The 17,173-nt window shown below is 40.7% G+C and overlaps 1 protein-coding gene across 3 annotated transcripts in view; it reads left to right on the top strand.

Moving 5' to 3' along the window:
• The first annotated feature begins 3,652 nt into the window (after positions 1-3,652).
• The window catches only part of wipf3 (WAS/WASL interacting protein family member 3), a 33,297-nt gene continuing 19,776 nt past the window's right edge, over positions 3,653-17,173 (top strand). For 2 of the 3 annotated variants that reach the window (XM_060943193.1, XM_060943195.1), the window contains exon 1: positions 3,653-3,814. The gene's annotated coding sequence lies outside the window, so the exon portion shown is untranslated. Of the gene's footprint in view, positions 3,932-17,173 lie in introns of all 3 variants that reach the window. The other variant, XM_060943194.1, reaches the window with a different exon arrangement.

Raw genomic sequence — 17,173 nt, forward strand, 5'->3', positions numbered from 1 at the left:
GAATATGTACAGTTAGGTCCATAAATATTTGGACAGAGGCAACATTTTTCTAATTTTGGTTCTGTACATTACCGCAATGAATTTTGAACAAAACAATTCAGATGCAGTTGAAGTTCAGATTTTCAGCTTTAATTCAGTGGGTTGAACAAAATGATTGCATAAAAATGTGAGGAACTAAAGCATTTTTTAAACACAATCCCTTCATTTCAGGGGCTCAAAAGTAATTGGACAAATTAAATAATTGTAAATAAAATGTTCATTTCTAATACTTGGTTGAAAACCCTTTGTTGGCAATGACTGCCTGAAGTCTTGAACTCATGGACATCACCAGACGCTGTGTTTCCTCCTTTTTAATGCTCTGCCAGGCCTTTACTGCAGTGGTTTTCAGTTGCTGTTTGTTTGTGGGCCTTTCTGTCTGAAGTTTAATCTTTAACAAGTGAAATGCATGCTCAATTGGGTTGAGATCAGGTGACTGACTTGGCCATTCAAGAATATTCCACTTCTTTGCTTTAATAAACTCCTGGGTTGCTTTGGCTTTATGTTTTGGGTCATTGTCCATCTGTATTATGAAATATCGACCAATCAGTTTGGCTGCATTTGGCTGGATTTGAGCACACAGTATGTCTCTGAATACCTCAGAATTCATCCGGCTGCTTCTGTCCTGTGTCACATCATCAATAAACACTAGTGGCCCAGTGCCACTGGCAGCCATGCATGCCCAAGCCATCACACTGCCTCCGCCCGTGTTTTACAGATGATGTGGTATGCTTTGGATCATGAGCTGTACCACGCCTTCACCATACTTTTTTCTTTCCATCATTCTGGTAGAGGTTGATCTTGGTTTCATCTGTCCAAAGAATGTTCTTCCAGAACTGTGCTGGCTTTTTTAGATGTTTTTTAGCAAAGTCCAATCTAGACTTTTTATTCTTGAGGCTTATGAGTGGCTTGCACCGTGCAGTGAACCCTCTGTATTTACTTCCATGCAGTCTTCTCTTTATGGTAGATTTGGATATTGATACGCCTACCTCCTGGAGAGTGTTGTTCACTTGATTGGCTGTTGTGAAGGGGTTTCTCTTCACCATGGAAATTATTCTGCGATCATCCACCACTGTTGTTTTCTGTGGGCGTCCAGGTCTTTTTGCATTGATGAGTTCACCAGTGCTTTCTTTCTTTCTCAGGATGTACCAAACTGTAGATTTTGCCACTCCTAATATTGTAGCAATTTCTCGGATGGGTTTTTTCTGTTTTCACAGCTTAAGGATGGCTTGTTTCACCTGCATGGAGAGCTCCTTTGACCGCATGTTTTCTTCACAGCAAAATCTTCCAAATGCAAGCACCACACCTCAAATCAACTCCAGGCCTTTAATCTGCTTAATTGAGAATGACATAATGAAGGAATTGCCCACACCAGCCCATGTAATAGCCTTGGAGTCAACTGTCCAATTACTTTTGGTCCCTTTAAAAACAGCGTGGCACATGTTAAGGAGCTGAAACTCCTAAACCCTTCATCCAATTTTAATGTGGATACCCTCAAATGAAAGCTGAAAGTCTGGACTTTATGTCCATGTCCATTATATAACTATAACTTGAATATGTTTCAGTAAACAGGTAAAAAACCAAAATTTGTGTCAGTGTCCAAATATATATGGACCTAACTGTATATATATTGCACTAATTTTTTTTTTTGAAATATATTGCACTGTAACGAATATATTGAAATATATATTGCACTGTAATTAGGTTGCACAAAGAGGTACACTTATAATAGAATGTATTCTGTATATTCCACTTTAGTTAGATGTAATTACATGAAGAGGTGTAAGAGATGAAAAAGTGAACTAAAAATAAAAAACACTCCACTCTCAGCAAAGAGTTTCTTAAGCCCTTTCATATATGAAACCCGATACTGTACAAGGTAAAAACAACATGGGATAGAAAACAAATTTTCATTCCCACTCAGTCATCCATAATGGAAAAGTAGCAGATATCATGTATTCCCACCTGACTGTATTTAACGGAGTGCGAACCTCCGCAAGACATGTAAAACATGCAAGAGCAGATATGACGTATAATTTACGAGGTGGCAAGTCCATATTACTGTAAAAATCACAAGCCGAGATTAGCTAGTTAGGGCCCCAGTCGAGCTGAACCACATCTCTATTGAGAGAGTTCCTGTTTCTGAACATTTGTTTTGTTCAAGCAAAGGCCGTTTATAACATATTTGCTTATATCTGGTGATTGCTTGTTGTTTTGAGTTTGCTGTTCATTATCATTTACATCACCGCCAGGAACGTTACAACCATCACAACACGTTCATCCCGTGGTTCTGATTCCCAGTGCAGTGGTAACAAAAGATTTCCGTAAACATCAGCAGGGGATAGATTAACGTTTTGACTTTACTGTTTTCACACACCACACCATTGCAGCATAAATACACTTTCCAGTGTGAGTGTGAACTTCTTCTTCTTCTTCTTTTGGCTGCTCCCGATTAGGGGTCGCCACAGCGGATCTTTCATCTCCATTGCTCCCTGTCTTCCACATCCTTCTCTACCACACCTGCCACTGTCATGTCCTCTTTGGCCTTCCTCGTTTTCATGTGCCTGGCAGCTCCATCCTCAACATTCTCCTTCCCACATGCTCTGCATCTCTTCTCAGGATGTGCCCATACCATCTCAGTCTCATTTCTCTTAGCTTAAGCTCTCCACATGCGCTATCCCTCTGATGTGCTCGTTCCTTATCCTGTCCAACCTCCCATCGTAAACCTTAACATCCTCAACTCCGCCACCTCCAACTTTGCCTCCTGTCTCTTCGTTAAGGGTACGGTCTCCAATCCGTACATCACAGCTGGTCTCACTACTGTCTTATACAGGTTCCCTGCCCAAAGGTGCATGAGTCGAATCTTTACATGGGTCTTTTATATGGTTTGATTTTACACTGGGTGGTGTAGTGGTTAGCGCTGTCGCCTCACAGCAAGAAGGTCCTGGGTTCGAGCCCCGTGGCCGGCGAGGGCCTTTCTGTGCGGAGTTTGCATGTTCTCCCCGTGTCCGCGTGGGTTTCCTCCAGGTGCTCCGGTTTCCCCCACAGTCCAAAGACATGCAGGTTAGGTTAACTGGTGACTCTAAATTGACCGTAGGTGTGAATGTGAGTGTGAATGGTTGTCTGTGTCTATGTGTCAGCCCTGTGATGACCTGGCGACTTGTCCAGGGTGTACCCCGCCTTTCGCCCGTAGTCAGCTGGGATAGGCTCCAGCTTGCCTGCGACCCTGTAGAACAGGATAAAGCGGCTACAGATAATGAGATGAGATGAGATGAGATGAGACAGTAAACTCCTTTCCATCCTTACACTTTTCTACCACTAGGGGGTGGATCCAGTGACCTGCACGAGCAGTTTTAATGATATTCTGACAGAAGTACGTGTGTTCACTGAGTGTTAATATAAAGGATTGTTTCCTAATAATATTTCTGTTAGACGTGTTATAATAGCAGCCCACGAGAACGTCGTGTTCATTCTCAGAACCTCAGGTGAGACATTTCTTCCATGTATGTAGCCCCGCCCACTCCACCCTCCCTCATTAGCATATGGGCGTTCTGTTCGAGTCCTCCTCCACAAGTGCGCGCGACAGACGGAAATAACCGCTACAGTGTATCAGAATAGTGACAAACATGTGCAGAGCTCGGTGTAATGCCTCTGTTTACGCTAGAGATAGATGAAAATATTTATATATTTTTTTCCTTTCCTTCGAGTTAAACAACCCTTTATGGAAGTCGAGTGTGGATTTTAAAGCCAGGAGCTCCTGATAAAGAGTTGAAAAGAGGTGTGTGGTGAAGTCTATTTCTATTTCTAATTATAGGCTGAGTAACAGGATCTCTCCCTCTGAGGTAATATTCCAGAGAGAGAGAGAGAGAGAGGAGAAAAGAGGCTTGCTTTTAAGGTAAAGTACACTTTGGTTTTCTGTGTTAACTCTGGAAGTTTCTTGTATCAGTTTCACTCAGAAATAAGTGAAGTGAAGTGAAGTGAAATTCTGTTCTGGTTCTGTTTCTGTTCTGGTTCTGTTCTGCCACCATGTTTTTAGTGTTTCTATGGCCTGAGAAGGTGCATGTGGTGGACATGCACTGCAAAAAATGGCCTTTCAAAAATAAGAAGTAAAAGATTAAAACAAAGCATATTTGCTTGAATCAGGTGAAAAAAATCTGCCAGTGGAACTAGTCAAATTTGACTTGGTAAGATTTCTTAAAGTAAGATGAAAAATCTCACCTGTTTTTAGATGAAATAATTCCAAAATAAGATTGGGGAACTTATTATGCGAGATCTGATTAACTCAAAATAATCCAAATAGTTCTTATTACAAGATCGTACTTCTTACATTTAGCCATTCAAGTCATTTTTATTTATTTCATTTTAAGGGTGTTTCACTTAAATTCATGACAAAGTCTTAGCAGTAAAAACTGAATTGAAGATAAATATACTAATATTAGGATTGTTAAATTCTACAACTAAGCATTGCTCGCTTAAAAGATTCTCCTTTTGTGATCTGTAATTAGTAAAATACTCGAGATATGAGGCCAGAGACTATCTTGAATCAAGTTGACGACACGTGTAGGATTGCAACAAGTTTATTTTTTTTTCCCATTTCAACATTCAAACATTAAAACATCTCTTAAGATTCCACTTCCCCAGGACCTCAGGCACCAAAAAAAAAATAATAATAATAAAAGTCTACGCATTTTGACTTAGTGCTTACACAACGCCAAAGCAACAGTGCATTTTGGGGGCACTGACTATTCATGTGTACAAGGGGTTTACAAGATCAGGCACAAAAAACAAACAAACAATAAAAAACACTGAACTTAACTCACAGCATTCCAAAAAGCCCTCAGTAAAACGCCCTCCACTCACTCATAGCCTTTTTGAAGGCGCTTGTCTGCTCTAGAGTATATGTTTTGAAATGTATGAATTGTAATGAAAGATTCAAAGATTTCAGTAAAGTTAATTTATTCCCAAAACAAGCATACTTTTTTTTTCTTGAAACAAGATGAACCGCATTTGACAAATGTCCAAAATGTACTTACTTGTTTTTAAAAAAAAACTTTTTATTTTCAAAGGTGCTCCAAATAAGACTTTTTTCAAGACATTTTGTCAATGGACCACTTGCATGTGACGTCACAGTCGATCCAGATTGTGACAGACGCCATCTTGTCGGTCAAACACCATATTCCGCCTTCTACTTCTGGTTCTACTTCTGCTTTTACTTCTAGCTTTTCTTCTGGAAAACCCTACTATATACAATTCTACTACAACGGCTGCGGCTACAAGCTCTCCCTACCTGTGCACGTTTTTTATGTTTTTTGTGTGTATTTTTGCGTGTTGTTCGTCTGTACCGGACTTCAATATCCACTACAACCGTATGGACTTACTGGACATTGGTTTCCAGCAGAAAATGACGGTTTGTAGCGATTTCCATCGCATGCACAACATTCCGGACGAGATAGCGAGACCAGCGGGGTCTCCGTGGATTGTTATCGGAAGCAAAGCGAAGGAGGCGGCGCCGGGAGCGGAAGCAAAAGCGAGGCTGCAGGCAGAGCCGGCCTGTTGACTAAGCTCAGAAAACAGCCACTCAAATCTCCACTGCTAAGTCTCTACCTCTCCAACGCCAGATCCATGTAAACAAGACGGACTATTTGGAATTACAGCTGGAATTACCTTATTCTATTCTATAATTGGCTGGTCAGTGCTATACTCAATACTTAAGTGACTTACCCATCCAATGAGGATTCTTGTTTACAAGATGCCACGTCTGAGTCGCTGACAAATCCTGAATTTCTGTAAAGATAACTGTCCAGAGATTTATAGGCACGCAGTGCTTCACCACTGAACAGCGAGGGAAAGTTAATGAGGTAATTATACACGTCTGGGTATTCCGCTGGCAGTTCAAAATCCGGTCGTGAAAACTCCGTCCGGTAAGCCATAAGGGTCACTAATCTGTAGATCGTTTATTTTAGACATATATCTAGTTCTGCTCATTAGAAAAATGAGCCGTGTAGTCTGTCGGTTGAAATTGATCCATTCTGTACACGAGTGCAGCAGTATTCAGCGGTGTTTTTTACCGACAAGATGGCGGTTGTGTACTTTCCGGTCACGTGACTGCAAGATCTCTATACAAGATTTTCAAGATGGACTGTCTAAAAACTAGCCTTTCTAGCTAAATGAGGTTTTGCTTGTTGGGCAGTTATGTCTTATAATAAGGGTGGCTAGATGTTTTGACTTGAAAATAAACAAATAAACTTCCTAAGATTTTTATTTTTTGCAGTGTGATCTCTTGTTGAGAGAAAATATCTTTAATATGGGTGAATTTATCTATTATTTCTTATTAGAAGTTTACTAGAACTCAAATATAAGATTATTTAGCTTACTTTGAGACGCTTTTACTAATTTCAAGCCTTAAATTTTCTTATTCTATTGGCAGAAAATTTTGCTCATTTTAAGCATTCAATTCTAGAAAGAAGCAAAATTATCTGCCAATAGAATAAGAAAATTTAAGGCTTGAAATTAGTAAAAGTGTCTCAAAGTAAGCTAAATAATCTTTATATTTGAGTTCTGGTAAACTTCCAATAAGAAATAATAGATAAATTCACCCATATTAAAGATATTTTCTCTCAACAAGAGATCATTTTTTGCAGTGTGTAGAGCAGCAGCTCACCACCATGGACCTTAGTGTTGAAGTGGAGAGGTTCTCCCACATGCCCTGTGCTACAGGTTTCTGTTCAGTGAATATATATATATATATATATATATATATATATATATATATATATATATATATATATATATATATATATAATATAATTTTTTTTTTTATTGCCATGCTGTAATCAGCAGCTCAATGTTGGCATACTTGCCAACTTTTTTTCAAAATTCTCATGGGGGAGAAAAGTGCATGAACGACCTTTTCAATTGGACGATGGTCTGATGCGCTGTTGAAATAATAAAAACAGTGGATCCCGATTAATTGCAAACCATTTGAAATTTATACAGTTAGAGTTTTTGAATTGTTGATATTGTTCTATCAGTTACTATAGGTTATGGGATTCATGTATCAGGCCTGAGAGAGCTCCGAGTGAAACATCTGAAATAATACTCTTGAATTTTAATATAATAACAATGAAAGGGAAGTCTTAAATCAGATTTTTAGCTGAAAAATCTCAGGCCTGAATATTGCATACATACACAGAAAATAACACAAGTGATGCTTTAGAAGAATGTTTATCATTTCTTAAAATAGTCACAGTGAAAAGTATTATTGGATTGCATCAGATGTGTTTTCCTTCTGTAAGCTCATGTAAAAATACAGAGAACTATAATATCATATATAAATTAAATCTTTAATATGATTTAACCAAAACAGTAACAACTCAATTAAATAAATACTGCACCGTCTTAGTACGACTAAAATGCATCTCTCTCACTAAACACAGAATTTTTAAAAAGCACTAGAAATCCTATCAAAATCCTATCGGAATGCATCAAAGGAATTTGCAAACTTTGACTGAAAGTTTTCACACAAAATTTAAAAATGGCACTATAAATACTACCATACTATCAAAATATACTCCACAAAGAAATTCACTCGAATGCAAAATTTTAGTCCGACCAAAATACACTCACTAGTAATCTTTCACTTAACCTCAAAACTCGATCAAAATCAATCACTTTCCAGATAATTCACTTGTAAACTTTCGCTTAAAACTTTCAAACATAAATTCAAAATAGCACTAAGACACGACCGCGCTATTCAAATACACTCACCAAACAAATTATCTGTCAAGTTGTACAGTTTGTTTCTGAAATGGTATGGAAGACCAGTTTAATTTCACACTCAAATGTCCATTATATTCTGATTTAAGGTATCTTTACCTTAAAATGTGTAACTGGCTGGTCGAACATTTGCTTATCCATGGAAATTCATTCTCCCATGCAACCTGGTATTTGCGTTCATGTTTTTGCCGTTTGGTATTGGGTTTAGTGGCCATGATGAATGACTGCTTGTAAAAAATGTCGGACAGCCTGGGTGAATCCTACATTACGGAAGTGACTGTCGTTCTGTTCGTTAATTGGTTAAAAATCAGTTGACATCAGCAGTGTTTCTCATACGATTCTGATTGGACATAATCGGGAGTATTTTTAACTTGGCGCTAGGGATTTCCCCAAACCGGGAGATTATCCAGTTTTTAACAAATACGATCGGGAGGCGGAGGCTAAAATCGGGAGCCTCCCGCCGAAATCGGGAGGGTTGGCAAGTATGCGTCGGAGTTGACAACATCCAGTCATCCAGCGTACAATCCAGCAGCGCACTACGAGGAGGTTTTAGATGAACCTTGCCTTCGCGTAGGAAACTCATGGTCCTTCTGATGTCCAGACGTCATCCAGTCCACAATCGCCCTTTCCTTCTTTGCAGTATACTGTATACACATCTGCATGCTAGCTTACTAGGTCAGGAAGTAAGAGTAGAATCAAGAACATCTGCATTAATTAAAGAATATAGAAAAATACAGAAAGTGACTAAATACAAAGGATTAGATTAGCTTAGATTAGATTAGATAGAACTTTATTGATCCCTTTGGGAGGGTTCCCTCAGGGAAATTAAGATTCCAGCAGCATCATTACAGGATAAACAGAGAATAGAAAATAGAGAAAAAACTTCTAGATAAATTAAATTAAGCATTTACTTATACAAATATAAAAAGAATAAGATATGGGGAAGAGAGAAAGGGCCAGCAGGAGAGATATTGCGCTTTATATTGCACTTTATATTGCACATTGTCCAGTATTGCTTTTTGTCAGGCTAGGCTACTGCTCCTTCCCGTCCTCTGTCCTCCTGTTCCCCCTCCTCCCCCCCAGAGAGGAGTTGTACAGTCTGATGGCGTGAGGGACGAAGGAGTTTTTAAGTCTGTTAGTCCTGCACTTGGGAAGGAGCATTCTGTCACTGAACAGGCTCCTCTGGTTGCTGATGACGGTGTGCGGAGGGTGTTTAAAGACCCGGATAATTTTTTTGAACTAATTTCATCTTGCTCCAACACTTGTTGTACTGTATATGCGGTTATGCTGTGTACAACCTGACGCTATTTAAACACCTCTTTGGGCAGCATAGAGAGTGAGTGGTGCTTGGAAGTTTGCGAACCCGTTAGAATTTTCTATATTTCTGCATAAATATGACCTAAAACATCATCAGATTTTCACACAAGTCCTAAAAGGAGATAAAATGTTGCTCAGTTAAACAAATGAGACAAAAATATTATACCTGGTCATTTGTTTTTTGAGGAAAATGATCCAATAATGCATATCTGTGAGTGGCAAAAGTATGTGAACCTTTACTTTCAGGATCAGGTGTGACCCACCGGCTTGGAGGAATTTCAGCCCATTCCTCTGTACAGAAAGAACAGCTTCAACTCTAGGATGTTGGTGGGTTTCCTCACATGAACTGCTCGCTTCAGGTCCTTCCACAACATTTCGACTGGATTAAGGTCAGGACTTTGACTTGGCCATTCCAAAACATTAACTTTATTCTTCTTTAACCATTCTTTGGTAGAGCGACTTGTGTGCTTAGGGTCGTTGTCTTGCTGCATGACCCACCTTCTCTTGAGATTCAGTTCATGGACAGATGTCCTGACATTTTCCTTTAGAATGTGCTGGTATAATTCAGAATTCATTGTTCCATCAATGATGGCAAGCCGTCCTGGCCCAGATGCAGCAAAACAGACCCAAACCATGATACTACCACCACCATGTTTCACATGGGATAAAGTTCTTGTGCTGGAATGCAGTGTTTTCCTTTCTCCAAACATAACGCTTCTCATTTAAACCAAAAAGTTCTATTTTGGTCTCATCTGTCCACAAAACATTTTTCCAATAGCCTTCTGGCTTGTCCACGTGATCTTTAGAAAACTGCAGACGAGCAGCAATGTTCTTTTTGGAGAGTAGTGGCTTTCTCCTTGCAACCCTGCCATGCACACCATAGTTGTTCAGTGTTCTCCTGATGGTGGACTCATGAACATTAACATTAGCCAATGTGAGAGAGGCCTTCAGTTGCTTAGACCCTGGGGGTCCTTTGTGACCTCGCCGACTATTACACGCCTTGCTCTTGGAGTGATCTTTGTTGGTCGACCACTCCTGGGGAGGGTAATAATGGTCTTGAATTTCCTCCATTTGTACACAATCTGTCTGACTGTAGATTGGTGGAGTCCAAACTCTAGAGATGGTTTTGTAACCTTTTCCAGCCTGATGAGCATCAACAATGCTTTTTCTGAGGTCCTCAGAAATCTCCTTTGTTCGTGCCATGATCCACTTCCACAAGCATGTGTTGTGAAGCTCAGACTTTGATAGATCCCTGTTCTTTAAATAAAACAGGGTGCCCACTCGCACCCAATCGTCATCCCATTGATTTTGAAAACACCTGACTCTAATTTCACCTTCATATTAACTGCTAATCCGAGAGGTTCACATACTTTTGCCACTCACAGATATGTAATATTAGATCATTTTCCTCAATAAATAAATGACCAAGTATGATATTTTTTGTCTCATTTGTTTAACTGGGTTCTCTTTATCTACTTTTAGGACTTGTGTGAAAATCTGATGATGATTTAGGTCATATTTATGCAGAAATATAGAAAATTCTAAAGGGTTCACAAACTTTCAAGCACCCCCATACACATTTTTAGAGCCACATTCACCAAACCTAATACTTTATACTGATTACTGTCTTGTTCCGCGTTCATGTTCACTTGTCTGCACAGGTCCTTCAGCAGAAATGCATGTGTCGTCTACACTGTGTGCACATTCCTAATGAGGCTCGGGAGAATTACTGAGCTGTTGTCAAGAAGCAGCCTGTTTACAACTAGCGCGAAACATGCCGCACGGCCGAATGCTTCAGAACATGGCTCGCGTCTTTCCAGGAACTTTCCCAGAATGCGAAAACAACCCCAGGATTTCCTGTAGTTAATGATCTGCAGCTCATCTCTGAATCAGGTCTGAAAACTGGCAAGAAATTTCAGAGCCTCAATTACAAAATGTTGAGAGTGATACTACCACCACCATTTTATCATTATTTCACACATCCTTCATTAATCCTGCGTTACATCTTCAACTTTGTCCTCATGTATGTATTCTTAAAAGCTGAACATGGGCACACAGAATAGTAAGTTTATTTGTGAAGGAATTGGCTGCTGTGTTGCTCGGCGATGTTTTTCAGCTCAGAATGGCTCGCTTCTTCCTGTAAGACTGTGGGCTTGCGGAAGGTCAGGCAGTTACACTTTGCAAACAATCTACTCCATTGTTACATTCTGATCCCTGTGGCTGTTTGAAGAAGCCTCCAAGATGCTGGTCTGAGATCAGTCTTTTCTCGTCTCAGTACAGGCTATGAGGTTACAGAGTGGATAGAGGCATGATGATGGTTCTGCTGGTCATTGTTAGAGAACCAGATCACTTTTTACCCAGGAGAGGAAGCTGAATTCCTGTTGTCATGATGGACAGACTTCCTACCCAGCACAATTCAGAGTTTAGGAAAAAAGGGCAGTGGAATGAAGAAACAATAGACTTCATCGTGGATGTGATGTTTGGAAGAGTAGAGCGTGAGCAACACGGGGAACCAAGAAACAACGTGAGCCACAGACAGAAAACACGACTACAGTCAGAGACAGAAGGAGGGAATGTGGGAATGGTACAGGTATCCATGTTTAACATCACTCGTGTCAATAAATAGCAGTGTACAATATACACTGAGCATAATTACAACACAGATTAAAAAACATAACATTTCTGTGGGGCGGCACGGTGGTGTAGTGGTTAGCGCTGTCGCCTCACAGCAAGAAGGTCCGGGTTCGAGCCCCGGGGCCGGCGAGGGCCTTTCTGTGTGGAGTTTGCATGTTCTCCCCATGTCCACGTGGGTTTCCTCCGGGTGCTCCGGTTTCCCCCACAGTCCAAAGACATGCAGGTTAGGTTAACTGGTGACTCTAAATTGACCGTAGGTGTGAATGTGAGTGTGAATGGTTGTCTGTGTCTATGTGTCAGCCCTGTGATGACCTGGCGACTTGTCCAGGGTGTACCCCGCCTTTCGCCCGTAGTCAGCTGGGATAGGCTCCAGCTTGCCTGCGACCCTATAGAAGGATAAAGCGGCTAGAGGAGATGAGATGAGATGAACATTTCTGTGTTTAATGAGGGTTCACGACTAGTTTAGTTGTAGTTTCTAATAAGAATAGAAATCTCAAAGCTTTGCTTCCGTTACACTTCTGAGGACATCATAGATTTTATACACGCTAGTCTAATGACAAGAAATAAAACAACCAAGTGAATGATCAGTAAAGGGGATCAGTGGGTGGAGCTGTCTCACAGCTCCTGAGTTCCCAGGTTCGAGTCTGGGAAATGTCCCATGAATCCAACCTCATACCTGTTCAGACTGTTTCAAACACTTCCATCTCATGAAAATTATAAACGTGCAGGAGATGAAGACGAAAGAAGCTACGAACGGCAAACAGTCTCATAATGATCATGTGTTTTCCAGCTACGACAATGAATTAGTCCTTCACTGCACTCTGGAATGCTTTGAGATGCTTTTCTGTTCGCATTGTAGACGCTATCAGGCCTTTCAATTACATGAAACCTGTGACGGATAACGTTGTAGGCGCCCAAATTAAAGTCAAGTGCCCAAAATATGCTACCAAAAGTTTAAAAAAAAAAAAAAAGTTGATTAAATAAACGTGGCTGCATAAAACCCAATGTTTTGACTTTCTTCTTTAAAAACACCGAAATTGGCGAGAATTAGCGTGTATTTCTCATAATTGATGCGAAATCCACCATTCCCATGTAGTTCCGGGTTGGTCGAACTCGCCGTAAGCCTCACGCAGAGCACGAATTCTCCATCAACGGCAATCGGCACGCCATGATTTCTTGGAGGAGCGAGACTCACGTACCATTGACCAGAGCGGAATTTCCACATTAAGTAAATCTTCTTTTATATTGTTTTACGGCGGTTGGCAAACAGCTTTTAGGTGCATCACCGCCCCCTTCTGGACTGGAGTGTGAACCAGAATGTTTACTACACTATTGTGCTAAATTCTCCTAATAATTCCTGTATCATTTAAAAACCTAAAAATAGCCCTTTATCTGACCTCAACTGCAAGATCTCTCTGATACCTAGTGTCATATGATTTTAAATCAGGTAAAAGACTGAATAAAAGAGCTATTCGGGACACAACTGCGTGTATTTGAGATACCGCTTGCATCTTAAATCCACACAGTTGTATAAGTGTGGGTGGAATCAGTGACTTGGAGCTTGCTCCTCTTGTTGATGATGGTCTTAGACACTGACCTTTCGTTTAAGCTAAAGATCTTTTCCCGGACTACATGCTGTGAATTGCGCTGCCAGGTCTTGTGATGTGACCGAAAACCCTTTTGTGTCGCAGGTCTGCTACAGGTTCGTCTCTTTGACGGCAACAGTGCAGAACTTGCTTTTTCATTCCCAGGCTCCTTTCCTCCAGGCTCTCCTCAGGCCCCAACACATCTTTTAAATACTAACTAACTGCATTCTAATAATTTTTGTCACGGACATCAAGAGGGATTAATGCTGTAGACATTTTGCAGTAAAGGTAAAAATAGCATTCATAGATTTCTTTATTTATTCATAACTTTGTAGCTAAAAAAGCAGCAGCAGCAGGTTTAAACACAGAGCGCTGGGAAAACAGCACTTTGCGTGTGCAGAAAAGCCCAAATTGCCCTGCATCATTACGGAAAAAGCCCAAATTCAGAAATACAGGGTGTAGCCCAAATTATGGAATTGAAAGGCCTGGCTGTGTGGTCATATGCACCTCCAAAGGTGGTTTGAGTGCATACGAGGTGGCTCACAATGCACCTCTGAAACACACTGGACCCTGTTCACACTAGGGCTGGGTATTTGGCAAGAATCTGGTGATAAGATACGTAATATAAAGAACACTCCACCATGTGTATAAAATCTGAGTAAAGAAAGATTGACCTGTTTTATACAGTCAGAACAGTGGGATCTGCATTTGCGCTCATCATGGTTCCTGGAGCATCCATCAAAGCACTACTTTTTGTGCAATCTGAGCAAAGGAATTAACATTTGCTTATATCAGTGCGAAAAAAAATCACAACCTCCAAATCATAAGTTGGGACGGTTTGTTGAAATTGAAATTAAAACTGAAAACAACGATTTGTAAATAATCTTTGACCTTTATTGCACTCAAAACAATACAACAGCACATTATTTGATGTTTTACCTCACGGGTTTTTATTGGGGTGTTTTTTGTTTTTAAAATAAACACATTTTAATTTTGAGTCTTGCAATACATTTCAAAAAAGTTGGGACAGTAAAGCATTTACCACTTTATAATGTTGCCATTCCTTCTCGCAACGCTTAAAAGGTGTTTAGGGACTGAAGACACCAAGTGATGAAGTGGTTCAGGTGTTATTTTGTCCCATTCTAACTGCAAACAGGTCTTAAGGTGTGCAACAGTACGGGGTCGTCACTGTCATTTTTCATTTCCGAATTCTCCCACATTCTGTATTCGGGATAAAGGGGACAGGCACCCTCTTCTTCCACAGTTATGCCTTTGTAATGTGTGCAGAATGTGGTTTTGCATTGTCTGGTTGAAATCTCCCTGGAAAAGAGGTCATCTTGAAGGCAGCATATGTTGCTCCAACATCTCGGTGTACTTTTCTGCATTAATGCTCCATCACAGAAGTGCAAGTTACCATTGCCGAGGGCACTGACACAACCCCATACCATGACGCACCCTGGCTTTTGGACTTGTTGCTGGTAACAGTCTGGATGGTCCTTTTCATCTTTGGTCCAGAGCAAACGGCGTCCATTTCCTCCAAAAAAGACCTGGAATACTGATTTGTCTGAACACAATAGACGTTTCCACTGTGTGATGGTCCATCCCAGATACCGCCGAGCCTAGAAAAGCCGACACAGAAGTGGACATGGTTAACATAAGGCTTTCTTTTTACACAGTAAAGTTTTAACTGGTGCTTGTGGCTGTAACTCCTCCGTATTGTAGTGCTTGACAAAGGTTTTCCAAAGTAATCCTAAGCCCATGTGGTTCTGTCAGCTATAGCTGAATGACGGTTCTTGATGCAGTGCCGTCTGAGGGATCGGAGATCACAGGTGTTCAGCTTAGGCTTGAGCCCTTGCCCTTTACACACCGAAATTCCTCCAGATTCCTTGAATGAATGGTTTAATGATATGATGCACCATAAAGGGTGAAATATCCAAATCCCTTCCTATCTTTCTTTTGAGGAACAATGTTTTTCAACATTTCAATAATTTTTTCACACATTTGTTGACAAACTGGAGATCCTCAGCCCATCTTTGCTCCTCAAAGACTAGGCCTTTCCCGGATACTGATTTTGTACTAAATCATGCACTACGTTCAGACTGCAACCTGAAACGACCCATATCTGATTTGTTGTGAAATCCGATTTTTTTGTTAGGCCGTTCACATTACCAATTATGAGACTTGTATGCGATCTCCAGTATGAACGGAAAACGACCCAAAAGTGTCCCGCATGCGCAAATTGACACGTAATAAGCACATCTACATAATACGTAAACAAAAAAAATAAAAAACGCACTCTTCAAGTTTGCAAGTAAAGCATGGAGATGAGGCGAGACCTGGCGATGTGGTTTTTGTGGCGGCGGCGGAACTCACACAATAATCTGATTAATGTGGGCAGCAGACTAATGAGACCGAAGGTGTCAAATTACTGGAAATTTCCAGAACAATCTTATCTTGTAATACAGGATGATTTAACATCCAGGTCCCTACCAAATCCACCATTAGCTTGATCAATTCTATAAAAGTCTATTTAAATTCTGAAAACTGTACAAATGTTGTTGTTTTCCACCAAAGAGGCGGGATTAGCCAACGCAGAATAGTGACGTTTGTCTCTTGTTGATGACGTGTAGGTCGCATGAATGCGGCCTGTCCGGTCAGACTGCAGTCGCATGTGAAAATAACGGATATGCATCAGATTTAGGACCACATATCCAAGCGGCCTGGGTCGCATGTGAAAAAATCGGATCTGTGTCGTTCAGATTGTCAATAACAAATCGGATACAGGTCGCATATGGGCAAAAAAATTGGATATGGGTCGTTTCAGGGTGCAGTCTGAACGTAGTCATGATTACAGTTACCTGTTGACATCACCTGTTTCAAATCACATCATTAGTTAATTGTTTTACCTCATTACTAGCGCTAAATTGCCCCTGTCCTAACTTTTTTGGAATGTGTTACAGGCCTGAAACACAGGAATGGATGTATGTTAGCCAATGAAATGAAGTTGTTCAGAAGAAACATGAATTATCTCAGGTTCATTCTGTCTGCAGTGGAATACAAGTCAAAGTACATTTAGAAATCCTAGCTTTCTTTTATTTGCATTTTCTATAACGTCCCGACTTTTTTTTTTTGGATTTGAGGTTGTAAAAAAAGTGTTTGCAGGATTCTTTAGGTAAACAAATTTAAGAAAAATATAAACAGACAGTGTTCTGTTTAAAAGTTCAGTGTGCCAGTTGTTTAATTTGTCAAGTAGTTAAGCCAGAATGAGGCCACACTTCAGCTCTGTACACTGCAGTGGCCAGACTAAGGTGGGGTTTACATTAAACCGTATCAGCGGATCATCAGATTAACGTTTTTAAAACGATTAGTGTGCACACAGCAATGCCAATACACGATTCGCGTGCAGACAGCAACGCCAATACACGGATACGCTCGGCTCCGCAGGCATCCTGCGCTCCAAATCACTCCGCCCTGAACAGCGAGTGCCCTCTGGAGGGTGCGCACTCCGGCCCTGCGCAGCTCACAGAGCGCGTGAGTGAAGCGCACGAGCAGTGATTCGGGACTGAGCCGCTGTGTGTGTGATCTCAGTGCATGTCGGGTATGCGCGTCACTTACCACTTGCAAGTGGAAGGATGGCAAGCCTAAAGACAATCATAACTACACAATGGGCAGTATTTGCATCAGTATTTGCAGTATTTTCATACTTTTATACTCTTTAATGAAAGGTGATACAAGGCGGAAGTCCGCGCCGTTTTTCAGCAGTCGCGTCACATGACCAACGCCAGCGAATCAGGAAGGTGGATGTCACAGTGACGTTGTCCAAT

Source organism: Neoarius graeffei, chromosome 16 (genome assembly GCF_027579695.1).
Source record: "Neoarius graeffei isolate fNeoGra1 chromosome 16, fNeoGra1.pri, whole genome shotgun sequence".
Classification (NCBI taxonomy): Eukaryota; Metazoa; Chordata; class Actinopteri; order Siluriformes; family Ariidae; genus Neoarius; species Neoarius graeffei.